At 61.7% G+C, this 26089-nt stretch overlaps 1 protein-coding gene across 3 annotated transcripts in view; it reads left to right on the top strand.

Moving 5' to 3' along the window:
* Positions 1–26089, top strand: part of Scarb1 (scavenger receptor class B member 1) — a 52709-nt gene that overhangs the window by 541 nt on the left and 26079 nt on the right. The gene's annotated exons all lie outside the window — the stretch shown is intronic.

The raw sequence follows: 26089 nt of genomic DNA on the forward strand, positions 1-26089 counted from the left end.
GGGCGGGGAGCGGGGTCCCGGGCCTGGGCGGGGAGCGGGGGTCCCGGGCGGGGAGCTGGGCGCGGGCGGGGAGCGGGGGTCCCGGGCGGGGAGCGGGGGTCCCGGGCGGGGAGCTGGGCGCGGGCGGGGAGCGGGGTCCCGGGCGGGGAGCTGGGCACGGGCGGGGAGCGGGGTCCCGGGCGGGGAGCGGGGTCCCGGGCGGGGAGCTGGGCGCGGGCGGGGAGCGGGGTCCCGGGCGGGGAGCTGGGCGCGGGCGGGGAGCGGGGTCCCGGGCGGGGAGCGGGGTCCCGGGCGGGGAGCTGGGCGCGGGCGGGGAGCGGGGTCCCGGGCGGGGAGCGGGGTCCCGGGCGGGGAGCGGGGTCCCGGGCGGGGAGCTGGGCGCGGGCGGGGAGCGGGGTCCCGGGCGGGGAGCGGGGTCCCGGGCGGGGAGCTGGGCCCGGGCGCGGGCGGGGAGCCGGGTCCCGGGCGGGGAGCTGGGCCCGGGCGGGGAGCGGGGTCCCGGGCGGGGAGCGGGGTCCCGGGCGGGGAGCTGGGCGCGGGCGGGGAGCGGGGTCCCGGGCGGGGAGCTGGGCGCGGGCGGGCGCACCCGGGCGCGGGCCGGCGGGGAGCGCGACCCCGCGGCTTTGCCGGAGGGGAGCGGCCTGGGTGGCGGACCCCGGGCCCGCGCGGGGGTCTGGGGTCCGTCGCTGCCCGGAGCAGGTGCTCGGCCCCGCCGCGGATCCGACCCGTGCCCGTGAGGCCCCGGGAGCGCGGGCCCGCTCCCCACCCCACCCCGGCGGGCACGCAGCAGAGATAAGCCGCTTTTCCTCCGGGCCGGCTGGCAGAGACTAGCCCGGCCCCCGGTCCCCGCGCGGCCCCTGGCTCTCCCAGCCAACCTTCCACCCATTGCCCTTTCAGACCCGCAGACTCTGCCCTGGCCGCCCGCCCTCTGTCCAATGAGCCCAGGAGTCGTTGTCACTTCCCTGAGAGGGACCCGGGGCTCTGAAGGGGTGGGGGCTGCCCTCCCTGGGGAAGGGGGTCACTGCCCTTCCTCCCGGCTGCTGCTTTGCACTGAGGGCCTTCAGCTTGGGGACGTGTCCACCCGCGGTCCCGCAGCCCTCCCCGGGGTGAGTGGAGGGTACTTGTGCCTAGACCTTGCTGCTACTTCCTGGGCCCTGTCAGGCCTTGGGGTCACGGGGTGCTGGGCAGGGCAGGGCAGAGGCCTCTTTTTGAGTAGTTTGGGGTTTTCGGGTCTGTGATGCTGCACCTGGGGCTGGCAGGCTAGCTTCTCTCTCGGGCAGCAGCGCGGCAGTGTTCCTCCCTGTGGGCATTGGGGTGTCCGCACAGTGCCAGCGTCTCCCTGTGTGTGCATGGCTGCGCTCAGCGAGCCCACGCATCACCCGTGCTGGGCACAGCCCGAGGCTCTTGCTTTGGGGCGTGGACGGTGGTAGAGTTTGTTTGAAGCTCAGCTTGGGGTTCTTTTGGGGGTCTATTCTTGGGCTGCTGGGCTGGCAGACGGTCCCTTGGCATGGATGCTCCCACCACAGCCCTCCGCTTCCACAGAGGAAAACCACACTGCTCCGAGACTTATCAAGTTCCGGCTTAAAGTAGCCGCTTTCCAGCCCTTGAAAATCCCAAAGGCTATTGGCTGGGGACAGAGTGGCGTGAAGGCTGAAGACAGCGGGCCCGCCCAGCCCGGGCAGCCTCTTCCCAGACTCCCAGAGCCCGGCCCCAGGGCCTCCTGGAGAAGAAGAAAGCTTGTGTTCAGGGGATGGCGTGGTGGGCCTCAGCCCCGAGAAGGCCTCCCGCGGGAGTTGTCTTTGGCTGCCTAGATCCGTGTGCCGCTTGAATGGGACACCGTGTGCTTTGGTATTTTCTGGTTTGTTAAAGAAGTTCACCTATAAAAGGCATGAATACTTACTTGTAAAGAAAATAATAACCTCAGGACGGGAGGTGGTAGAGCTCGGTGGTAGGGCGCTTGCTTTGCATGTGGATTCCGTCCCCGGCCCCGAAATCCAAATGGAGGAAAAAAAGAGAACAGTCTTTCTATTACCCCTCCTCAGTATCCTTCCCTATTGCCGTGTGATCGCTGGGCATCATCCTAGACTTTCTTCATTTCTCCTTCTTTGGCAGTACTGGGGCGCACGGTTACTATGCAGGTACTCCTCCACTTGCACTGTATACCCAGTCCTTGTTTTGGTTTAGTTTGCTTTTCAGATAAAGAGCATCATCTACCTCCTTTTCCTACTAGCTGAGATTACAGGCATGCACCACCATACCCTTCTTATCATATTTTTTTTTCTTGTATACTTCTGAATACTACTCCTTTGAAGAGGTATATATATTTGTTTGCCTGTTTCTCCGTGGGCTGATGACTTCCTCTCCATGTGTCTGTCTGTGTCCAGAAATACGGCCACAGGGTAGATTCTTTAGGATACACAAGCTTGTTCTATTTGGATTTTGAGTTACCGGTCCAATGTTTCCCTTTTGAGCAAACCTTCTGTTGATACTTCCTCTTTAACAAATGGGGACCGCCCACTTCCCCTCATCTCTATAGATTTGTCATTATTCTGACTTTGGCTTCTCTGATAGGTTTGATTTGCACTTCGGAGTCTACCTTGAGGTTGAGCAGGGCCAAACCCTCTCTGGTGACAGTTCTGGGGCCCGAGGGCGAGGGCCGGCTGTGCCAGGTGTTAGCCCGGGGCTTGGCCAGTGACCTCACTGCTGAGCCCCGGGCCGGTCTTGCTGCAGCTCTGAGGCAGGGTCAGACCTGATTTGTCTCCCAGGGAGATTAGCAGAGCCGGAGCAGATTACCAGTGTGCAGGAACACCCACCCGTGAGGACCACACTTCTCCCGAGCTGACACCTGCCTTGTGAAATCTGCGGAGGTGGAATTCTTCCTTCCTCCAGACAAGGAATCTGGGCCATGGCAAAGGGCAGGCGTGGGTTCGCAGGCCCCAGGGAGGCTTCGGCTCCCCTTCACTGAGCGGGGCTCCCTGTCCGCAGATTTCAAACAAGTTAAAAAGAGATGAAGCCAGCACTGGTGGCTCACGCTGTGAACTCTAGCTACTCAGGTGGCTGTGATCTGAAGATCACAGTTTGAAGCCAGCTTGGGCAAGAAAGTTCATGAGACTCTCATCTCCAATAAACCACCAAAAAGCCAGACATAGAGCTATAGCTCAAGTGGCAGAGCACTAGCCTTGAGCAAAAAGTTCAATGACAGCACTTGGGCCATGAGTTCAAGGGCCAATACACTTTCTCTCTCTCTCTCTCTGTCTCTCTCTCTCTCTCTCTCTGTCTCTCTCTGTCTCTGTCTCTGTCTCTCTGTCTCTCTGTCTCTCTCTCACACACACACACACACACCTAAGCAACGGTCTGTATTTTCAGTGGGTTGAGCTTAGTGCATGTAAAACCTTGGGAAAAGATACGGAAGCGTGCACTCTATTTTTTTTTTTTTTTTTTGGGTCCGGTCGTGGGGCCTGAACTCTGGGCCTGGGCACTGTCCTTCAGCTCTTCAGCTCAAGGCTAGTGCTCTACCACTTGAGCCACAGTGCCACTTCCGGCTTTTTTTTCTTTATGTGGTGCTGAGGAATCGAACCCAGGGCCTCAGGCATGCAAGGCAAGCACTCTGCCACTGAGCCACCTTCCCAGCCCTGGAAGGGTGCACTCTAGACTGACAAAGGTGCTGGTGCTCACAGCCCAGGAGAGACCAGGAAAGCGGCCAAGGCAAGCTTTATCCACCGAGGGTTTTTGTTTGTGTCTCACTTTGTAGCTCAAGCTAATTTTTTTTTGTCAGTCCTGGGGCTTGAACTTAGGGCCTGGGCCCTGTCCCTGAGCTTCTTTTGCTGAAGGCTAGCACTCTACCACTTGGGCCACAGCACCACTTCTGGCTTTTTCTGCTTATGTGGTACTGAGGAATGGAATCCTTCATGCATGCCAGGCAAGCACTCTACCACTGAGCCATCTTCCCAGCCTCAGGCTATTTTTGTTGTTGTTGTTGGTTGTGAGGCTTGACCTCTGGACCTGGGCGCCGTCCCTCAGCTCTTCAGCTCAAGGCAAGCGCTCTACCACTTGAGCCACAGTGCCATTTCCTGTTTTCTGGTGGTTAATTGGAGTTAAGAGTCTCACAGACTTTCCTGCCCAGGATGGCTTTGAACTGTGATCCTCAAATCTCAGCCTCCTGAGTAGCTAGGATTACAGGCGTGAGCCACCAGTGCTCGGTTTCTTCAGGCTAAGCTTGAAGACTTTTTTTTCTTGCCAGTCCTGGGGCTTGAACTCAGGGCCTGGGTGCTGTCCCTGAGCTTCTTGTGCTCAAGGCTAGCACTCTACCACTTAAGCCACAGCTCCACTTCTGGCTTTTTCTTTGCTCGTGGAGCTGAGGAACCCAGGGCAGGGCTTCATGCATGCTGGGCGAGCACTCTACCACTAAGCCACATTCCTGGCCCAAGATTTTTTCACCCTCTCTCTTTCTGGTACCAGGTGGGGTTCAGACCGTCTGTCATCTCCCTTAGTCCATGCAGGGTGTTGTGACACACGACCTGTCACAGTCAGTTGGAACAGGCTGAGGAGAGTAGGCTGCCCGGGTGGTAGCCCTGGGGTGTGGGCAAAAGTTCCGGAGGCAAATCCTCCAGGGCAGGGCCGCCTCTGTGTTCTGCCTGGGTGAGGGCCTGGCGTGTGTCTGTCTGTGTCCTCCAGGCCACCATTTCCAGGATGGGTCTGTCTGTCTGTCCCGTGTCCCAGGCCGACTAGGAGTGGTTTTTCCAGTCCCCACTGCCGCCACCGGCCCACCGTCTCTGCGAGCGGCTCATTGGTTCGTTCCCGCGCCTCGGGCCGTGCTTTCTTCTGTGAACTTCCCGGCGTCGTTCCTTCCTTGTGGCCGTCTCACCAGGTCTGGGAGCTGCGAGCATGCGTGTAGCCTGTGTGTGTACATGTGTGCGTGTGTGCATGCGCTTTTCCCTTACAAACATCGAGTCTCGTCACTGGTGTCCAGGGCACCCAGAGCCCAGAGCTAGTCTACACTCAGAGGTTCTTCCCCGCCCCTGGAGTCCCATCACTGCGTGAACCCCAACTCTCTCACTCTCTGGAGACCTACGACAGCACCAAGTTACTTTGTACCCTTTGGCAGGAAATGGCTGGGAACTGGTGGCTCTCACCTGTAATCCTAGCTGAGATCTAAAGATGGCGGTTTGAAGTCGGCCTGGCCAGGAAAGTCCATGAGAAGACTGAACTCTAGTTAACTACCAAAAAGCCAGAAGTGGAGCTGTGGTCCAAGTGGTAGAGCACCAGCCTAGAGCAAAGCAGCTCAGGTGAGGCTGGGAAGGTGGCTTAGTGGTAGAGCGCTTGCTTAGCATGCACATGAAGCCCTAGGTTTGATTGCTCAGTACCACATACACAGAAAGAGATGGAAATGGTGCTGTGGCTCAAGCGGTAGGTTCTAGCTTTGAGGAAAAGAAGCTCAGGGACAGTACGCAAGCCTTGAGTGCCAGTACTGGTACCAAAACAAAAAACAAAAAAAATGGGGTTGATGGCAGGTGACAGTGGGCATTTGTCACCTGCTGGACACTGCCTTGGGTCACCTCATTTAGTATCTACTTACAGTGACTGGGACAGAACCCAGGGCCCTGCACAACTTCATCCCAGCCTTCCTTTAGGGTCCAGGTGGCTGCTGTCACTTCTGTATTTATTTATTTGTTTGTTTGTTTATATGTGCCAGTCCTGGGACTTGAACCCAGGGCTTGGGCACTGTCCTTGAGCCTCTCTGTGCTCAAGGCAAGTACTCTACCACTTGAGCTACAGCACCACTAATGGTTTTTTCTGTGTATATGGTGCTGAGGAATCAAACCCAGGACCTCACGCATGCAAAGCAAGCACTTTACTACTAAGCCACCTTCCCAGCCTTGCTTCTGTTTTATTGTGGAAGGCATGTGTACAGAGATGGAAAGTAACCTGTCTCCAGTCACACAGCTCTCCGTGGTAAGACCAGAATTTCCACCCTGGAATATGGCTCTAGAGCTGTCCCTTCCTGCCCTCCAGCCCCGTCCTGAGCCGCCTGTGTGGGTGCTGGGGGCCGGGTGGCCTTTCCTTCTACTTGGCCTGACTTTCTGCTTCCTGCATAGAGCCAGACCCCAGGTCCTTTCTTTTTTTATTTAATAAGTTTTTTATTGTGAGAATACAGAGGGGTTACAGTTACTTGAGCAAGGTAATGAGTCCATTTCTTATCGAGCATTGTTGTCTCCTTTGTTTTTCCTCTACCCCTTTTCCTCTATCCCTTCCCTCCCATCTATCTCTACAACTACCCTCCCCCTCCCCAGCCCGCCTCGGTCCTTGTGAAGCCCTTCTTCTTGTGATCACGAGATGGGTCTGTGTGCAGCGCCGAGGCCTCTCTCCTTTTGTGGTTCCTGCCTCCTGCAAGTGCCTGGAGTCCCAGTGGACTCCTGAGAAGCTGTGTCCGCTGCCCGCTGCCCGCTGCCCACGGTGTGGGACAGTGGGGCCCGCATGGGTGTGCTGGGTGTGGGGTGTGCTGGGTGTGGGGCTGGGGCCTCCCCTTTGCTGCCACCCAGCTTCTTCTAGCCAGGTGGCCTGAGGCCATTTTGGTCCCAGTGGGTTTTTTTCTCTTTCTCGGGTGGATTTCCCCACACTGCTGCCCATGCCTGTGCTTATTCACATGGGGGGGCACCTGTGTATACAGTGGGTGTGCACACGTGTGTCATGTGGGTGACTTGGTGTGTCAACACGCCATGATCATCACAGCCATGTGGCATGTTCCACAGCCCCCTGGTGGCTGATGTCCACGAGTGTCTGTGCAGGCTTGGTGGTTCTCCTGCATGGATGCGTGTTCCTGGGTGGGTGTGGTCTTAGGTGAACGCTCCAAGGCCTGGCCTTTCTGTTCCCCGAAGCCGGGGCCCTTCCTGGAAGGAGGGACCGCAGTGTCCCCAGCTCCCCGCAGCTCTGACGGGGACACACACCTTCCTTGTGTGTGTCCTGGCGCAGGCCGCCCGCACTGTGGGGGCCCGTGGACGCCGTCTGCACTGGTCGAGGTTTGGGACCCCGGCCTTCCCTCCGCAGTCCCCCTGCTCAGCAGTGGAGACTACTCTGACCCAAACACCAGCTCCGAGGAAGCGGAGGCTGGGAGACGGCCGGCGCGGGGCCGGCCCGGGCTGCGAGCGAGACCTTGGCCCCCCGTGCTTAAACATGAAAAAAAAAATACACATAAAAACAGGAAAGCAAAAGAGCCCCGTCTCCTGCCTCCTTCCCCCTGCACGGGCCCTCGGCCCGCGGGTCTCAGTGGCCACAAGGACATGGAAACCCAGTGGACATGGAAACCCAGCTCCGGGTGTGTGGAGAGGGCCAGGCCGCCCGGGACCGACCCCTCCAGAGGTGTGTGTGTGTGTCCAGCTCCTGAGCCTGGCCTTCCCTCCTCTCCCTTCCTGCCTGCTGAGGCCCTAGAAGGGAAGGAACGGGAGGGGCCAGACCCTTGCTGGCTTCCTGGTGTTTTCAGTGCCGGGCCTTCCATTTCTTCTGGAAGCTTCTAGAAGGGCTCTTGAGCCATCGTGAAAGCGTGTCCTCTCATTTGTCGGCTGCTCTTGGCCTTGCCTGTTGGCCTTCTTAGCCAGCCGGCCCTCACCCAGGCCTCCCAGGCTCGCAGTCTGTGGTCGCTTTGCCTGGGTGCCGGGTTCGATGCCGCTGCCACCCCCACGGAGCCGGCTGAGCCTGCCCGGGCACGCGCACGCGCGCTCTGCGGCCTCCTGGCCCAGATCCTGCCACCCCCCTGCCTCCCTCCCGCCCGGCCCTCCCCCTCCCACCTGGGTCTCAGCGTGTGGGGGGCAGGGCCCAGCCGCCCCGGTGCCGGCCTGCCCGGCCATGCCTGCCACATGCGTCCTGCAGCCCCCAAGCCTGGGCCAGGGAGCTGGTGCCTGCCTGCTGCCGCTTCCCTGTGAGCTGCCAGGCTGAGGAGGGCAAGGAGCTGCATCCCAGACGTCCGGAGCCAGCCTGGAGCCCGGCCATTCCTTCCCAAGGATGACCGGCAGGCTGGTGTGACGCCGCTGGCCATGGGTGCGAGGGGCTGCTACAGCGCCGCCCCCATCAGCCCCAGCGCTGGCTGGTGACTGCCCCCCCTCCCTGCTGGTGACTGCCCCCCCGCCCTGCTGGTGACTGCCCCCCCCTCCCTGCTGGTGACTGCCCCCCCCCCCCTGCTGGTGACTGCCCCCCCCAGCGCTGTCTGCCCACCCTGCTGGTGACTGCCCCCCCCAGCGCTGTCTGCCCACCCTGCTGGTGACTGCCCCCCCCAGCGCTGTCTGCCCACCCTGCTGGTGACTGCCCCCCCTCCCTGCTGGTGACTGCCCCCCCTCCCTGCTGGTGACTGCCCCCCCTCCCTGCTGGTGACTGCCTCCCCTCCCTGCTGGTGACTGCCCCCCCCCCTCCCTGCTGGTGACTGCCCCCCCCTCCCTGCTGGTGACTGCCCCCCCTCCCTGCTGGTGACTGCCCCCCCTCCCTGCTGGTGACTGCCTCCCCTCCCTGCTGGTGACTGCCCCCCCCCCTCCCTGCTGGTGACTGCCCCCCCCTCCCTGCTGGTGACTGCCCCCCCCCCCTTGCTGGTGACTGCCCCCCCCACCCTGCTGGTGACTGCCCCCCCCACCCTGCTGGTGACTGCCCCCCCCGCCCACCCTGCTGGTGACTGCCTCCCCTCCCTGCTGGTGACTGCCCCCCCCCCTCCCTGCTGGTGACTGCCCCCCCCCCTCCCTGCTGGTGACTGCCCCCCCCCTCCCTGCTGGTGACTGCCCCCCCCACCCTGCTGGTGACTGCCCCCCCCGCCCACCCTGCTGGTGACTGCCTCCCCCTCCCTGCTGGTGACTGCCCCCCCCACCCTGCTGGTGACTGCCCCCCCTGCCCACCCTGCTGGTGACTGCCCCCCCTCCCTGCTGGTGACTGCCCCCCCCTTGCTGGTGACTGCCCCCCCCCGCCCACCCTGCTGGTGACTGCCCCCCCTCCCTTCCTGCTGGTGACTGCCCCCCCCCGCCCTCCCTGCTGGTGACTGCCCCCCCCCGCCCTCCCTGCTGGTGACTGCCCCCCCCCTTGCTGGTGACTGCCCCCCACCCTGCTGGTGACTGCCCCCCCCAGCGCTGTCTGCCCACCCTGCTGGTGACTGCCCCCCACACCCTGTGGTGACTAACCCCCCACCCTGCTGGTGACTGCCCCCCCTGCCCACCCTGCTGGTGACTGTCCCCCCTCCCTGCTGGTGACTGCCCCCCCCCCTTGCTGGTGACTGCCCCCCACCCTGCTGGTGACTGCCCCCCCCAGCGCTGTCTGCCCACCCTGCTGGTGACTGCCCCCCACACCCTGTGGTGACTAACCCCTCACCCTGCTGGTGACTGCCCCCCCCCTGCCCACCCTGCTGGTGACTGCCCCCCCTGCTGGTGACTGCCCCCCCTCCCTGCTGGTGACTGCCCCCCCTGCTGGTGACTGCCCCCCCTCCCTGCTGGTGACTGCCCCCCCTCCCTGCTGGTGACTGCCCCCCCTCCCTGCTGGTGACTGCCCCCCCTGCTGGTGACTGCCCCCCCCACCCTGCTGGTGACTGCCCCCCCCCGCCCACCCTGCTGGTGACTGCCTCCCCCTCCCTGCTGGTGACTGCCCCCCCCACCCTGCTGGTGACTGCCCCCCCTGCCCACCCTGCTGGTGACTGCCCCCCCTGCTGGTGACTGCCCCCCCTCCCTGCTGGTGACTGCCCCCCCCTTGCTGGTGACTGCCCCCCCCCCGCCCACCCTGCTGGTGACTGCCCCCCCTCCCTTCCTGCTGGTGACTGCCCCCCCCCGCCCTCCCTGCTGGTGACTGCCCCCCCTGCTGGTGACTGCCCCCCCCTCCCTGCTGGTGACTGCCCCCCCTCCCTGCTGGTGACTGCCCCCCCCCTTGCTGGTGACTGCCCCCCACCCTGCTGGTGACTGCCCCCCCCAGCGCTGTCTGCCCACCCTGCTGGTGACTGCCCCCCACACCCTGTGGTGACTAACCCCTCACCCTGCTGGTGACTGCCCCCCCCCTGCCCACCCTGCTGGTGACTGCCCCCCCTGCTGGTGACTGCCCCCCCTCCCTGCTGGTGACTGCCCCCCCCTTGCTGGTGACTGCCCCCCCCCGCCCACCCTGCTGGTGACTGCCCCCCCCTCCCTTCCTGCTGGTGACTGCCCCCCCCCGCCCTCCCTGCTGGTGACTGCCCCCCCTGCTGGTGACTGCCCCCCCTCCCTGCTGGTGACTGCCCCCCCCAGCGCTGTCTGCCCACCCTGCTCGTGACTGCCTCCCCTGCCCTCCTCTACCTTCCCAGCTGAGCCAGAGCGCGCTTTCGTGTTTTATCATTTTTTAGAGGCAGCCTCTAGTTTTTGCCTGGTGCCAGCCTTAGACTTTGATCCTCCAGCCCACTCCTCTGCTTGGCTTGGATCACAGACGCACAGCACTGTTCTTGGCCCGTTGGTGGGCCCTCACTAGCTTTTCGCCTGAGCCGGCCGTGAGCCCCAATCCTGCTGATCTCAAGCTCTAGAGTAGCTGGACTTTCAGGCGTAAGCTACTGTGTCTGGCCAGGACGGTCTTCAGCATGGACCTTTGGAAAGAGCTGCTTGTGGTGTCCCTGCATCTGGCTTCAGGCCTCTCCTGGTCTGGCCGGAGTCATTTCTTCCTGGGTCCCGGCTGCCTGCACCTCGTCATTTCTGCCTGTGCAGCTTCACCTGTCTGCTTCTCAAACCTGACTTGTGCTCTCCTGCCTCAGGGCCTTTACACATATGGTCCTTTTGCTTGGAGTTCTTAGTCCCCATGCTTTTATGTTTCAGCTCAAAGGTAGTTTCTTTTCTTCCTTCTTCTTTTTTTTTGGTTGGTCGTGGGGCCTGAACTCTGGGCCTGGGCGCTGTCCCTCAGCTCTTCAGCTCAAGGCGAGCGCTCTACCACTTGAGCCACAGCGCCACTTCCAGCTTTTTCTGCTTATGTGGTGCTGAGGAATCGCGTCCAGGGCCTCAAGCACTCTACCACTGAGCCGCCTTCCCAGCCCTCTTCCTTTCTTTTTTGCCTTCCGTGGAGCCCATCCTGAACACTTGCTCTACCCCAGAGTGTCCCCCCTCCAATGTAACTTGTTTTGGGCAGTCCCAGGGTTTACCTCAGGGCCTCGTGAGCTATGCCTCCAGTGGCATTTTGCTGGTTAGTTAGAGATGGGGATTCTTTTCTGCCCAGGCTGGCTTTGAACCATGATCTTCTTTCTTTTCTTTTCTTTTCTTTTTTTACTGTAAAGATACTGTACAGAGGATTACAGTTACATGAGCAAGGTAATGACTACATTTCCTATCGAGCATTGTTACCCCCTCCTTTGTTTTTCCCCCGCCATCCCTTCCCTCCCACCTTCCCTGAACCATGGTCGTCTTGATCTCAGCACACTGAGTAGGTGGGATTCCAGGTGTGAGCCATCAGCATCTAGCTGACTGTGACTTCCTGAAGACCCGTCCCGCCCAGGTGGACAGCTGCCCGAGCCATCCTCCACCATCACCAATGCTGGTGCTGCCGCGCCCCTGTGCCTCAGCCCTAACGGTGCTGAGATGGCCCCCATCCCTTCCCTGGTGCCCTGGGAGGGCTCAGTCATGGCTGGCGCCCACTGGAGACCCTTGGGCAGGCAGGGAGCTGGAGGGAGCCAGAGAGAGGAACCCCACTGCTGGGTTTCATCCTGGCTCTTGCTCTTTTAGCTGTGTGGCTTTGAATGAGTTACACAACCTCTCTGTGCTCATCTCTCCCTGACTGAGTCTGAGTCTCTGTGCCTCGGTAAGCACCCAGAAACCTGGGTCTCGGGAGGCGCCTCCAGACTCCGGCCCACGTTGCCACGTCTGGACATGCCCGGGCCACGTTCCAGCCAGCGCAGGCTCCTGAGCCTGGCAGTGCCTTGTGGGCGGCTGCCGTCTTCCCCTTGACCTCATTCCTGCCCCAACATGAAGGCACGGGGGCTGGGCGGAGAGCCTGGGTCCTGCGGGGGGGGGGTACTGCCACTGCTGTAGGGGGGTCCTCACCCACAGCTGCGTGACGCTGCGCGGGAGGCCAAGGTCCACCCTGCTGGACCCCCACTTCCAAGACAGCTGAGGTTCCCAGCCCCATGCACGTCCCGGCGCCAATTGTCTCTGTCAATCCAGAAGACGAAGACAGGGACCACATGGTGGCTGGGAAAGTTGTGGTGCAAGAACTCCTTGGCTCTGATTGGCTGAGATCATGTCACATGCTCATCCCTGGACCAGTCACTAGGACTCAGGACATAGGCTCTCTCATTGGCCATTCTGGGGCCTAGAGGAAGAAGTTTTTCAGGCTTCCCTGTTAGCAGAGTGAGGTGACCCAGCCCTGTGTCCCACAGCAGCTGTGCTGGAACCCCACGCCGCTCCAGCCAGCTGTCGCCATGACTGTGGGAGGTGTTTTCCCGAGGCCCTCTGGAAGGGGGTATTAGGTTGTCGGTTACTTGTTGGTCCCAGGGAGAATTTCACAAACTCTTAGGTGATTAGATCTTAGCTATTTGGATCTTGCTCAGTTCCAGCATTTGTTTTTTCCTTTGGTGAAACCAAAACCCCCGAGGGGGCGGGCGGCAGGGCTGGTTGGCGTCAGGTGCCGGCGAGTGCCGGCGGCGACCGTTCCAGGCCAGATGAAGAAGTGGGCCTCTGGGCGGAGGCCAGGAGGCCTGTGGGCAGGGGTTGCTGGTAAATTGGAGATGAGCCCTGGTGACCTCGCAGCACAGCACCCCCCCCCCCCCCCGCCGCACACCTGCGCAGCATCGGGGTGGAGGTGTGTGTAAGAAACAAGGAGAGGTGGCAGGGCAGGCGTGGCCGGGGTTCAGGCTTTGTCTGCCTCCGTGGGGGGACGGTGGGGTGTGGGGGCAGAGCCCAGGCCTGACCTTGAGCCCACTGTGTGGCCCCCGCGGTGGAGCGGGCATCTGGAAGCCCGCCACAGGCGTGCTCTGTCGCAGGCTGGCAGGGCCCCTGGACAAGGCGCTGTGGTGTGGGCCTCGTCCCACACCGCGGGGTCAAGGGCAGCGTGGGTGCCTGGGGGAGGGGCCCTGAGTGTCCCCTGTGGCCTGTGATGAGGCTTTCCTCCCTCCTGGCTGAGAGGCTGAGCTGGCGAGGGGTGGTCCTGGGGGGATGCCCCCCTATCCAGGCCACCAGGCTACGCCAGCCGGAGCCGTCCAGAGGGACTGGGGCAGGTGAATCCCGAGGCGGGTAGCTCAGATTTGAACCCAGCCCCCGCTGCTTCCCTGCTGGTGGTTTCCTGGGCCTCCTCGCCTTCCCCGATGAGAGGTTAGTAAATGTGTGTGGTTTGCAGGAGTGTCTTGTGCTAGGGTTAGAGCGCGCTGGCCTGCTTTGACGCCTTCCCTCTGTGGCCTCTGGCTGCCGAGGCTGGGGTGAGGCTCCTGGCGGTGGCGCCCTGCCTCTGCCTGGCGTATCCCCCGTGGTGTGAAGTGTCTCGCGTGGCCTGCGCGTGACACTCAGAGACACGGGCGTCTGCGGGCCCGGCCAGCCCGTTCCTACCATAGGCTTTGTTCTCAGGGCTTGAACTCAGGACCTGGGCACTGTACCTGAGCCTTTCTGCTCAAGACTGGCTCTCTGCCACTTGAGCCACAGCTCCACTTGTGGCTTTTTGCTGGTTAACTGGAGGGGAGAGTCTTGTGGACTTCACTGTGTGGGCTGGCTTTGAACCGTCATCCTCAGATCCCGCCCCCTCAGTAGCTGGGACGCCAGGCGTGAGCCAGCAGCGCCTGGCGTCGGCCCCGGCCTCCCTCCCGGTTCCCCGCGGGCCCTTGCTTCCACTCTCTCCCTGGTTGTGTGGAGGCCTGAGTCTGGGCTGTCCTCGCCCCGGAAGGTTCTCCCAGCACCGGCTCATGCTGCACCCCTTGTGCTTCATCTGTGGCCTCCCAGGAGGACCCTGCCCACGGCGGCCCGGAGGCCTTCCCAACGCTCAGGGTCTCACCCACCCGGCCTCTTCCTCCTGGAGGAGGCGGGGCCCAGGGGGTGACGGATGGGCGGGGTTCTGGGGCTCCTTGGGCCCCTGGCGAGGGCGGCTGGGCCAGCTTCATGGGGCCCAGAGCCAGCATGGCCCAGACTCCCTGGCGTTGGGGCTGGGCGCTGAGACTCCCTCCTGCTGTCCGTTCCCAGGCCCCCAACCCCCTGCACCCCTCCCCCAGCACTCCGCTCCAGCGGGAATGGCTTTGATTTCTCTTATTGTGAAATACTATGCAACTGAAGCAAAGTACACGGACACACAGGGCTAGATAAATAAACTCAGAGCGATCGTCCCAGGTGAGGAGACGGAGCCCTGCCCGGGCACCCAGCTCCCAGCTGGGGTGGGGGATATTTTTGGGTGTGTGCACGGGTACTTGGGCTTGAACTTCAGGCCTGAGCGCTGTCCTGAGCTTTCATGCTCAAGGCTGGCACTCTGCCACTTGAGCCACAGCACCACTTCCATCTAGCTTTTGGTAGTTAACTGGACTCTTGGACTTTCCTGCCTGGGCTGCTGCCTTTGGAACTGTGATCCTCAGGGCTCAGCCTCCTGACTAGACTAGCCAGGATGCCAGGTGTGAGCCACCAGTGCCCGGCTCGAAGCCCCAGTTGACGGGCTGGGGTGGCGCTCCGGGGTGAGGTTGTCACTCTGTGCCCACACAGTAGTCTGTGGGGCTGTGTGTGCTGGCCCGGGTCACCGTGTTGAGATGCTGGCGGTGCCCCTGCCGGGCCCGACCCCAGTGCTGGACACTGCCCTCTGCTGCAGGTGGCCCTGCGTTTGCCTCCCCAGAGGGCTGTGCCAGCTCTGTCTCAAAGCCGTGGAACCTTCTAGAACATTCCAAGTACCCACCACAATGTGTGTGCAGCACTGTGTTGGTTTGCATTTGGAGGTGGGCAGGTAGGAGGCCTCAGACCTGGCTTAACCGTGGCCTGTGGTCCCTGAGGAGGTGAGAGCTCGGGGCGGCCTCCCCGCTGTGCGGCCGTGGCTGCCTCGCTGAGGGCAGCACCCCTTATCCCTGCCCGTCTGGGGCCGGCGTCCAAAGCCCAGTGCAGTGGCTCCATCTGCAGACACCCTCCCACAGAGCTGCCCAGCCGCTGCAGGCCTGGGTCTGGCCTGTGCCTCCCTGCCTCTGTCCTCTGGGGCCTCCTGTCACCTCTGAGCAGTTGTCACGTCAGTGCGGCCATTGTCTCTGTCTGGCCGTCGTCTCTGTGTGGCTGTCGTCTCTGTCTGGCTGTCGTCTCTGTGTGGCTGTCATCTCTGTGTGGCTGTCGTCTCTGTCTGGCTGTCGTCTCTGTGTGGCTGTCGTCTCTGTCTGGCTGTCGTCTCTGTCTGGCTGTCGTCTCTGTGTGGCTGTCGTCTCTGTCTGGCCGTCGTGTCTGTGTGGCTGTCGTCTCTGTCTGGCCGTCGTCTCTGTGTGGCCGTCGTCTCTGTCTGGCTGTCATCTCTGTCTGGCTGTCGTCTCTGTCTGGCTGTCGTCTGTGTGGCTGTCGTCTCTGTGTGGCTGTCGTCTCTGTCTGGCCGTCGTCTCTGTGTGGCCGTCGTCTCTGTCTGGCTGTCATCTCTGTCTGGCTGTCGTCTCTGTCTGGCCGTCGTCTCTGTGTGGCTGTCGTCTCTGTCTGGCCGTCGTCTCTGTGTGGCTGTCGTCTCTGTCTGGCTGTCGTCTGTGTGGCTGTCGTCTCTGTCTGGCTGTCGTCTCTGTCTGGCTGTCGTCTGTGTGGCTGTCGTCTCTGTCTGGCTGTCGTCTCTGTCTGGCTGTCGTCTCTGTCTGGCCGCCGTCTCTGTGTGGCCGTCGTCTCTGTGTGGCCGTCGTCTCTGTCTGGCCGTCGTCTCTGTCTGGCTGTCGTCTGTGTGGCTGTCGTCTCTGTGTGGCTGTCGTCTCTGTGTGGCTGTCGTCTCTGTGTGGCTGTCGTCTCTGTCTGGCTGTCGTCTCTGTGTGGCCGTCGTCTCTGTGTGGCTGTCGTCTCTGTCTGGCTGTCGTCTCTGTCTGGCTGTCGTCTCTGTGTGGCTGTCGTCTCTGTCTGGCCGCCGTCTCTGTCTGGCTGTCGTCTCTGTGCGGCTGTCGTCTCTGTCTGGCTGTCGTCTCTGTCTGGCCGTCATCTCTGTCTGGCTGTCGTCTCTGTCTGGCTGTCGTCTCTGTCTGGCTGTCATGTCAGTGTGGCTGTCGTCTCTGTGTGGCTGTCGTCTCTGTGTGGCTGTCGTCTCTGTGTGGCCGTCGTCTCTGTCTGGCTGTCGTCTCTGTCTGGCTGTCGTCTCTGTGCGGCTGTCGTCTCTGTCTGGCTGTCGTCTCTGTCTGGCTGTCGTCTCTGTGCGGCTGTCGTCTCTGTCTGGCTGTCGTCTCTGTCTGGCCGTCGTCTCTGTCTGGCTGTCATCTCTGTGTGGCTGTCGTCTCTGTGTGGCTGTCGTCTCTGTGTGGCTGTCGTCTCTGTCTGGCTGTCGTCTCTGTGTGGCTGTCGTCTCTGTCTGGCTGTCGTCTCTGTCTGGCCGTCGTCTCTGTGTGGCTGTCGTCTCTGTGTGGCCGTCGTCTCTGTCTGGCTGTCGTCTCTGTGTGGCCGTCGTCTCTGTCTGGCTGTCGTCTCTGTGTGGCTGTCGTCTCTGTCTGGCTGTCGTCTCTGTCTGGCCGTCGTCTCTGTGTGGCTGTCGTCTCTGTGTGGCTGTCGTCTCTGTGTGGCTGTCGTCTCTGTCTGGCTGTCGTCTCTGTGTGGCTGTCGTCTCTGTCTGGCCGTCATCTCTGTCTGGCTGTCGTCTCTGTCTGGCCGTCGTCTCTGTCTGGCTGTCGTCTCTGTGTGGCCGTCGTCTCTGTCTGGCTGTCGTCTCTGTGTGGCTGTCGTCTCTGTCTGGCCGTCATCTCTGTCTGGCTGTCGTCTCTGTCTGGCTGTCGTCTCTGTCTGGCTGTCATGTCAGTGTGGCCGTCGTCTCTGTGTGGCTGTCGTCTCTGTGTGGCTGTCGTCTCTGTGTGGCCGTCGTCTCTGTCTGGCTGTCGTCTCTGTGTGGCCGTCGTCTCTGTCTGGCTGTCGTCTCTGTGTGGCTGTCGTCTCTGTGTGGCCGTCGTCTCTGTCTGGCTGTCGTCTCTGTCTGGCTGTCGTCTCTGTGTGGCTGTCGTCTCTGTCTGGCTGTCGTCTCTCTGTGTGGCTGTCGTCTCTGTCTGGCTGTCGTCTCTGTCTGGCCGTCGTCTCTGTCTGGCCGTCGTCTCTGTCTGGCTGTCATGTCAGTGTGGCCGTCGTCTCTGTCTGGCTGTCATGTCAGTGTGGCTGTCGTCTCTGTGTGGCTGTCGTCTCTGTCTGGCTGTCGTCTCTGTGTGGCTGTCGTCTCTGTCTGGCTGTCGTCTCTGTCTGGCCGTCGTCTCTGTCTGGCCGTCGTCTCTGTCTGGCCGTCGTCTCTGTCTGGCCGTCGTCTCTGTCTGGCCGCCGTCTCTGTCTGGCCGTCGTCTCTGTCTGGCTGTCGTCTCTGTCTGGCCGTCGTCTCTGTGTGGCTGTCGTCTGTGTGGCCGTCGTCTCTGTGTGGCTGTCGTCTCTGTCTGGCTGTCGTCTCTGTCTGGCCGTCGTCTCTGTGTGGCTGTCGTCTCTGTGTGGCTGTCGTCTCTGTGTGGCTGTCGTCTCTGTCTGGCTGTCGTCTCTGTCTGGCCGTCGTCTCTCTCTGGCTGTCGTCTCTGTGTGGCTGTCGTCTCTGTCTGGCTGTCGTCTCTGTCTGGCCGTCGTCTCTGTGTGGCCGTCGTCTCTGTGTGGCCGCCGTCTCTGTGTGGCTGTCGTCTCTGTCTGGCCGTCGTCTCTGTCTGGCTGTCGTGTCTGTGTGGCTGTCGTCTCTGTCTGGCCGTCGTCTCTGTGTGGCCCTCGTCTCTGTCTGGCTGTCGTCTCTGTCTGGCTGTCGTCTCTGTGTGGCTGTCGTGTCTGTGTGGCTGTCGTCTCTGTCTGGCTGTCGTCTCTGTGTGGCTGTCGTCTCTGTCTGGCTGTCGTCTGTCTGTGTGGCTGTCGTCTCTGTCTGGCTGTCGTCTCTGTCTGGCCGTCGTCTCTGTCTGGCCGTCGTCTCTGTCTGGCTGTCATGTCAGTGTGGCCGTCGTCTCTGTCTGGCTGTCATGTCAGTGTGGCTGTCGTCTCTGTGTGGCTGTCGTCTCTGTCTGGCTGTCGTCTCTGTGTGGCTGTCGTCTCTGTCTGGCTGTCGTCTCTGTGCGGCTGTCGTCTCTGTCTGGCTGTCGTCTCTGTCTGGCCGTCGTCTCTGTGTGGCCGTCGTCTCTGTGTGGCCGCCGTCTCTGTGTGGCTGTCGTCTCTGTCTGGCCGTCGTCTCTGTCTGGCTGTCGTCTCTGTCTGGCTGTCGTCTCTGTGTGGCTGTCGTCTCTGTCTGGCTGTCGTCTCTGTGTGGCTGTCGTCTCTGTCTGGCCGTCGTCTCTGTCTGGCTGTCGTCTCTGTCTGGCTGTCGTCTCTGTGTGGCTGTCGTCTCTGTCTGGCTGTCGTCTCTGTCTGGCCGTCGTCTCTGTCTGGCTGTCGTCTCTGTCTGGCCGTCGTCTCTGTCTGGCTGTCGTCTCTGTCTGGCTGTCGTCTCTGTGTGGCTGTCGTCTCTGTCTGGCTGTCGTCTCTGTCTGGCCGTCGTCTCTGTCTGGCTGTCGTCTCTGTCTGGCTGTCGTCTCTGTCTGGCCGTCGTCTCTGTCTGGCCGTCGTCTCTGTCTGGCTGTCGTCTCTGTCTGGCTGTCGTCTCTGTCTGGCCGTCGTCTCTGTGTGGCTGTCGTCTCTGTGTGGCCGCCGTCTCTGTGTGGCCGTCGTCTCTGTGTGGCTGTCGTCTCTGTGTGGCTGTCGTCTCTGTCTGGCCGTCATCTCTGTCTGGCTGTCGTCTCTGTCTGGCTGTCGTCTCTGTCTGGCTGTCATGTCAGTGTGGCTGTCGTCTCTGTGTGGCTGTCGTCTCTGTGTGGCCGTCGTCTCTGTCTGGCCGTCGTCTCTGTCTGGCTGTCGTCTCTGTGCGGCTGTCGTCTCTGTGCGGCTGTCGTCTCTGTCTGGCTGTCGTCTCTGTCTGGCTGTCGTCTCTGTGCGGCTGTCGTCTCTGTCTGGCTGTCGTCTCTGTCTGGCCGTCGTCTCTGTCTGGCTGTCATCTCTGTGTGGCTGTCGTCTCTGTGTGGCTGTCGTCTCTGTCTGGCTGTCGTCTCTGTGTGGCTGTCGTCTCTGTCTGGCTGTCGTCTCTGTCTGGCTGTCGTCTCTGTGTGGCTGTCGTCTCTGTGTGGCTGTCGTCTCTGTCTGGCTGTCGTCTCTGTGTGGCCGTCGTCTCTGTCTGGCTGTCGTCTCTGTCTGGCTGTCGTCTCTGTCTGGCTGTCGTCTCTGTCTGGCTGTCGTCTCTGTGTGGCTGTCGTCTCTGTGTGGCTGTCGTCTCTGTGTGGCTGTCGTCTCTGTCTGGCTGTCGTCTCTGTGTGGCTGTCGTCTCTGTCTGGCCGTCATCTCTGTCTGGCTGTCGTCTCTGTCTGGCCGTCGTCTCTGTCTGGCTGTCGTCTCTGTGTGGCCGTCGTCTCTGTCTGGCTGTCGTCTCTGTGTGGCTGTCGTCTCTGTCTGGCCGTCATCTCTGTCTGGCTGTCGTCTCTGTCTGGCTGTCGTCTCTGTCTGGCTGTCATGTCAGTGTGGCCGTCGTCTCTGTGTGGCTGTCGTCTCTGTGTGGCTGTCGTCTCTGTGTGGCCGTCGTCTCTGTCTGGCTGTCGTCTCTGTGTGGCCGTCGTCTCTGTCTGGCTGTCGTCTCTGTGTGGCTGTCGTCTCTGTGTGGCCGTCGTCTCTGTCTGGCTGTCGTCTCTGTCTGGCTGTCGTCTCTGTGTGGCTGTCGTCTCTGTCTGGCTGTCGTCTCTCTGTGTGGCTGTCGTCTCTGTCTGGCTGTCGTCTCTGTCTGGCCGTCGTCTCTGTCTGGCCGTCGTCTCTGTCTGGCTGTCATGTCAGTGTGGCCGTCGTCTCTGTCTGGCTGTCATGTCAGTGTGGCTGTCGTCTCTGTGTGGCTGTCGTCTCTGTCTGGCTGTCGTCTCTGTGTGGCTGTCGTCTCTGTCTGGCTGTCGTCTCTGTCTGGCCGTCGTCTCTGTCTGGCCGTCGTCTCTGTCTGGCCGTCGTCTCTGTCTGGCCGTCGTCTCTGTCTGGCCGCCGTCTCTGTCTGGCCGTCGTCTCTGTGTGGCTGTCGTCTGTGTGGCCGTCGTCTCTGTGTGGCTGTCGTCTCTGTCTGGCTGTCGTCTCTGTCTGGCTGTCGTCTCTGTGTGGCTGTCGTCTCTGTCTGGCTGTCGTCTCTGTCTGGCCGTCGTCTCTGTCTGGCCGTCGTCTCTGTCTGGCCGTCGTCTCTGTCTGGCCGTCGTCTCTGTCTGGCTGTCGTCTCTGTCTGGCCGTCGTCTCTGTGTGGCTGTCGTCTGTGTGGCCGTCGTCTCTGTGTGGCTGTCGTCTCTGTCTGGCTGTCGTCTCTGTCTGGCCGTCGTCTCTGTGTGGCTGTCGTCTCTGTGTGGCTGTCGTCTCTGTGTGGCTGTCGTCTCTGTCTGGCTGTCGTCTCTGTCTGGCCGTCGTCTCTGTCTGGCTGTCGTCTCTGTGTGGCTGTCGTCTCTGTCTGGCCGTCGTCTCTGTCTGGCCGTCGTCTCTGTGTGGCCGCCGTCTCTGTGTGGCTGTCGTCTCTGTCTGGCCGTCGTCTCTGTCTGGCTGTCGTGTCTGTGTGGCTGTCGTCTCTGTCTGGCCGTCGTCTCTGTGTGGCCCTCGTCTCTGTCTGGCTGTCGTCTCTGTCTGGCTGTCGTCTCTGTGCGGCTGTCGTCTCTGTCTGGCTGTCGTCTCTGTCTGGCCGTCGTCTCTGTGTGGCCGTCGTCTCAGTGTGGCCGCCGTCTCTGTGTGGCTGTCGTCTCTGTCTGGCCGTCGTCTCTGTCTGGCTGTCGTGTCTGTGTGGCTGTCGTCTCTGTCTGGCCGTCGTCTCTGTGTGGCCCTCGTCTCTGTCTGGCTGTCGTCTCTGTCTGGCTGTCGTCTCTGTGTGGCTGTCGTGTCTGTGTGGCCGTCGTCTCTGTCTGGCCGTCGTCTCTGTGTGGCCCTCGTCTCTGTCTGGCTGTCGTCTCTGTCTGGCTGTCGTCTCTGTGTGGCCGTCGTCTCTGTGTGGCTGTCGTCTCTGTCTGGCCGTCGTCTCTGTGTGGCCCTCGTCTCTGTCTGGCTGTCGTCTCTGTCTGGCTGTCGTCTCTGTGTGGCTGTCGTCTGTGTGGCTGTCGTCTCTGTGTGGCTGTCGTCTCTGTCTGGCTGTCGTCTCTGTCTGGCCGTCGTCTCTGTCTGGCTGTCGTCTCTGTGTGGCTGTCGTCTCTGTGTGGCCGTCGTCTCTGTGTGGCCGTCGTCTCTGTGTGGCTGTCGTCTCTGTCTGGCTGTCGTCTCTGTCTGGCTGTCGTCTCTGTCTGGCTGTCGTCTCTGTCTGGCTGTCGTCTCTGTGTGGCCGTCGTCTCTGTGTGGCCGTCGTCTCTGTCTGGCTGTCGTCTCTGTCTGGCCGTCGTCTCTGTGTGGCCGTCGTCTCTGTGTGGCTGTCGTCTCTGTCTGGCTGTCGTCTCTGTCTGGCCGTCGTCTCTGTGTGGCCGTCGTCTCTGTGTGGCCGTCGTCTCTGTCTGGCCGTCGTCTCTGTCTGGCCGTCGTCTCTGTCTGGCTGTCGTCTCTGTCTGGCCGTCGTCTCTGTCTGGCTGTCGTCTCTGTGCGGCTGTCGTCTCTGTGTGGCCGTCGTCTCTGTGTGGCCGTCGTCTCTGTGCGGCTGTCGTCTCTGTGTGGCTGTCGTCTCTGTGTGGCTGTCGTCTCTGTCTGGCTGTCGTCTCTGTCTGGCTGTCGTCTCTGTGTGGCTGTCGTCTCTGTCTGGCTGCCGTCTCTGTGTGGCTGTCACGTCTGTGTGGCTGTCACGTCTGTGTGGCCGTCGTCTCTGTGTGGCTGTCGTCTCTGTCTGGCTGTCGTCTCTGTCTGGCTGTCACGTCTGTGTGGCCGTTGTCTCTGTGTGGCTGTCGTCTCTGTCTGGCCGTCGTCTCTGTCTGGCTGTCACGTCTGTGTGGCTGTCGTCTCTGTGTGGCTGTCGTCTCTGTGTGGCTGTCGTCTCTGTCTGGCTGTCGTCTCTGTGTGGCTGTCGTCTCTGTCTGGCCGTCGTCTCTGTCTGGCCGTCGTCTCTGTCTGGCTGTCGTCTCTGTGTGGCCGTCGTCTCTGTCTGGCTGTCGTCTCTGTGTGGCTGTCGTCTCTGTGTGGCCGTCGTCTCTGTCTGGCTGTCGTCTCTGTCTGGCTGTCGTCTCTGTGTGGCTGTCGTCTCTGTCTGGCTGTCGTCTCTCTGTGTGGCTGTCGTCTCTGTCTGGCTGTCGTCTCTGTCTGGCCGTCGTCTCTGTCTGGCCGTCGTCTCTGTCTGGCTGTCATGTCAGTGTGGCCGTCGTCTCTGTCTGGCTGTCATGTCAGTGTGGCTGTCGTCTCTGTGTGGCTGTCGTCTCTGTCTGGCTGTCGTCTCTGTGTGGCTGTCGTCTCTGTCTGGCCGTCGTCTCTGTCTGGCCGTCGTCTCTGTCTGGCCGTCGTCTCTGTCTGGCCGTCGTCTCTGTCTGGCCGTCGTCTCTGTCTGGCCGCCGTCTCTGTCTGGCCGTCGTCTCTGTCTGGCTGTCGTCTCTGTCTGGCCGTCGTCTCTGTGTGGCTGTCGTCTGTGTGGCCGTCGTCTCTGTGTGGCTGTCGTCTCTGTCTGGCTGTCGTCTCTGTCTGGCCGTCGTCTCTGTGTGGCTGTCGTCTCTGTGTGGCTGTCGTCTCTGTGTGGCTGTCGTCTCTGTCTGGCTGTCGTCTCTGTCTGGCCGTCGTCTCTCTCTGGCTGTCGTCTCTGTGTGGCTGTCGTCTCTGTCTGGCTGTCGTCTCTGTCTGGCCGTCGTCTCTGTGTGGCCGTCGTCTCTGTGTGGCCGCCGTCTCTGTGTGGCTGTCGTCTCTGTCTGGCCGTCGTCTCTGTCTGGCTGTCGTGTCTGTGTGGCTGTCGTCTCTGTCTGGCCGTCGTCTCTGTGTGGCCCTCGTCTCTGTCTGGCTGTCGTCTCTGTCTGGCTGTCGTCTCTGTGTGGCTGTCGTGTCTGTGTGGCTGTCGTCTCTGTCTGGCTGTCGTCTCTGTGTGGCTGTCGTCTCTGTCTGGCTGTCGTCTGTCTGTGTGGCTGTCGTCTCTGTCTGGCTGTCGTCTCTGTCTGGCCGTCGTCTCTGTCTGGCCGTCGTCTCTGTCTGGCTGTCATGTCAGTGTGGCCGTCGTCTCTGTCTGGCTGTCATGTCAGTGTGGCTGTCGTCTCTGTGTGGCTGTCGTCTCTGTCTGGCTGTCGTCTCTGTGTGGCTGTCGTCTCTGTCTGGCTGTCGTCTCTGTGCGGCTGTCGTCTCTGTCTGGCTGTCGTCTCTGTCTGGCCGTCGTCTCTGTGTGGCCGTCGTCTCTGTGTGGCCGCCGTCTCTGTGTGGCTGTCGTCTCTGTCTGGCCGTCGTCTCTGTCTGGCTGTCGTCTCTGTCTGGCTGTCGTCTCTGTGTGGCTGTCGTCTCTGTCTGGCTGTCGTCTCTGTGTGGCTGTCGTCTCTGTCTGGCCGTCGTCTCTGTCTGGCTGTCGTCTCTGTCTGGCTGTCGTCTCTGTGTGGCTGTCGTCTCTGTCTGGCTGTCGTCTCTGTCTGGCCGTCGTCTCTGTCTGGCTGTCGTCTCTGTCTGGCCGTCGTCTCTGTCTGGCTGTCGTCTCTGTCTGGCTGTCGTCTCTGTGTGGCTGTCGTCTCTGTCTGGCTGTCGTCTCTGTCTGGCCGTCGTCTCTGTCTGGCTGTCGTCTCTGTCTGGCTGTCGTCTCTGTCTGGCCGTCGTCTCTGTCTGGCCGTCGTCTCTGTCTGGCTGTCGTCTCTGTCTGGCTGTCGTCTCTGTCTGGCCGTCGTCTCTGTGTGGCTGTCGTCTCTGTGTGGCCGCCGTCTCTGTGTGGCCGTCGTCTCTGTGTGGCTGTCGTCTCTGTGTGGCTGTCGTCTCTGTCTGGCCGTCATCTCTGTCTGGCTGTCGTCTCTGTCTGGCTGTCGTCTCTGTCTGGCTGTCATGTCAGTGTGGCTGTCGTCTCTGTGTGGCTGTCGTCTCTGTGTGGCCGTCGTCTCTGTCTGGCCGTCGTCTCTGTCTGGCTGTCGTCTCTGTGCGGCTGTCGTCTCTGTGCGGCTGTCGTCTCTGTCTGGCTGTCGTCTCTGTCTGGCTGTCGTCTCTGTGCGGCTGTCGTCTCTGTCTGGCTGTCGTCTCTGTCTGGCCGTCGTCTCTGTCTGGCTGTCATCTCTGTGTGGCTGTCGTCTCTGTGTGGCTGTCGTCTCTGTGTGGCTGTCGTCTCTGTCTGGCTGTCGTCTCTGTGTGGCTGTCGTCTCTGTCTGGCTGTCGTCTCTGTGTGGCTGTCGTCTCTGTGTGGCTGTCGTCTCTGTGTGGCTGTCGTCTCTGTCTGGCTGTCGTCTCTGTGTGGCCGTCGTCTCTGTCTGGCTGTCGTCTCTGTCTGGCTGTCGTCTCTGTCTGGCTGTCGTCTCTGTCTGGCTGTCGTCTCTGTGTGGCTGTCGTCTCTGTGTGGCTGTCGTCTCTGTGTGGCTGTCGTCTCTGTCTGGCTGTCGTCTCTGTGTGGCTGTCGTCTCTGTCTGGCCGTCATCTCTGTCTGGCTGTCGTCTCTGTCTGGCCGTCGTCTCTGTCTGGCTGTCGTCTCTGTGTGGCCGTCGTCTCTGTCTGGCTGTCGTCTCTGTGTGGCTGTCGTCTCTGTCTGGCCGTCATCTCTGTCTGGCTGTCGTCTCTGTCTGGCTGTCGTCTCTGTCTGGCTGTCATGTCAGTGTGGCCGTCGTCTCTGTGTGGCTGTCGTCTCTGTGTGGCTGTCGTCTCTGTGTGGCCGTCGTCTCTGTCTGGCTGTCGTCTCTGTGTGGCCGTCGTCTCTGTCTGGCTGTCGTCTCTGTGTGGCTGTCGTCTCTGTGTGGCCGTCGTCTCTGTCTGGCTGTCGTCTCTGTCTGGCTGTCGTCTCTGTGTGGCTGTCGTCTCTGTCTGGCTGTCGTCTCTCTGTGTGGCTGTCGTCTCTGTCTGGCTGTCGTCTCTGTCTGGCCGTCGTCTCTGTCTGGCCGTCGTCTCTGTCTGGCTGTCATGTCAGTGTGGCCGTCGTCTCTGTCTGGCTGTCATGTCAGTGTGGCTGTCGTCTCTGTGTGGCTGTCGTCTCTGTCTGGCTGTCGTCTCTGTGTGGCTGTCGTCTCTGTCTGGCTGTCGTCTCTGTCTGGCCGTCGTCTCTGTCTGGCCGTCGTCTCTGTCTGGCCGTCGTCTCTGTCTGGCCGTCGTCTCTGTCTGGCCGCCGTCTCTGTCTGGCCGTCGTCTCTGTCTGGCTGTCGTCTCTGTCTGGCCGTCGTCTCTGTGTGGCTGTCGTCTGTGTGGCCGTCGTCTCTGTGTGGCTGTCGTCTCTGTCTGGCTGTCGTCTCTGTCTGGCCGTCGTCTCTGTGTGGCTGTCGTCTCTGTGTGGCTGTCGTCTCTGTGTGGCTGTCGTCTCTGTCTGGCTGTCGTCTCTGTCTGGCCGTCGTCTCTGTCTGGCTGTCGTCTCTGTGTGGCTGTCGTCTCTGTCTGGCCGTCGTCTCTGTCTGGCCGTCGTCTCTGTGTGGCCGCCGTCTCTGTGTGGCTGTCGTCTCTGTCTGGCCGTCGTCTCTGTCTGGCTGTCGTGTCTGTGTGGCTGTCGTCTCTGTCTGGCCGTCGTCTCTGTGTGGCCCTCGTCTCTGTCTGGCTGTCGTCTCTGTCTGGCTGTCGTCTCTGTGCGGCTGTCGTCTCTGTCTGGCTGTCGTCTCTGTCTGGCCGTCGTCTCTGTGTGGCCGTCGTCTCTGTGTGGCCGCCGTCTCTGTGTGGCTGTCGTCTCTGTCTGGCCGTCGTCTCTGTCTGGCTGTCGTGTCTGTGTGGCTGTCGTCTCTGTCTGGCCGTCGTCTCTGTGTGGCCCTCGTCTCTGTCTGGCTGTCGTCTCTGTCTGGCTGTCGTCTCTGTGTGGCTGTCGTGTCTGTGTGGCCGTCGTCTCTGTCTGGCCGTCGTCTCTGTGTGGCCCTCGTCTCTGTCTGGCTGTCGTCTCTGTCTGGCTGTCGTCTCTGTGTGGCCGTCGTCTCTGTGTGGCTGTCGTCTCTGTCTGGCCGTCGTCTCTGTGTGGCCCTCGTCTCTGTCTGGCTGTCGTCTCTGTCTGGCTGTCGTCTCTGTGTGGC

The sequence above is a fragment of the Dipodomys spectabilis genome, unplaced genomic scaffold, assembly GCF_019054845.1.
Source record: "Dipodomys spectabilis isolate Male_0828 unplaced genomic scaffold, ASM1905484v1 ptg000480l, whole genome shotgun sequence".
Classification (NCBI taxonomy): Eukaryota; Metazoa; Chordata; class Mammalia; order Rodentia; family Heteromyidae; genus Dipodomys; species Dipodomys spectabilis.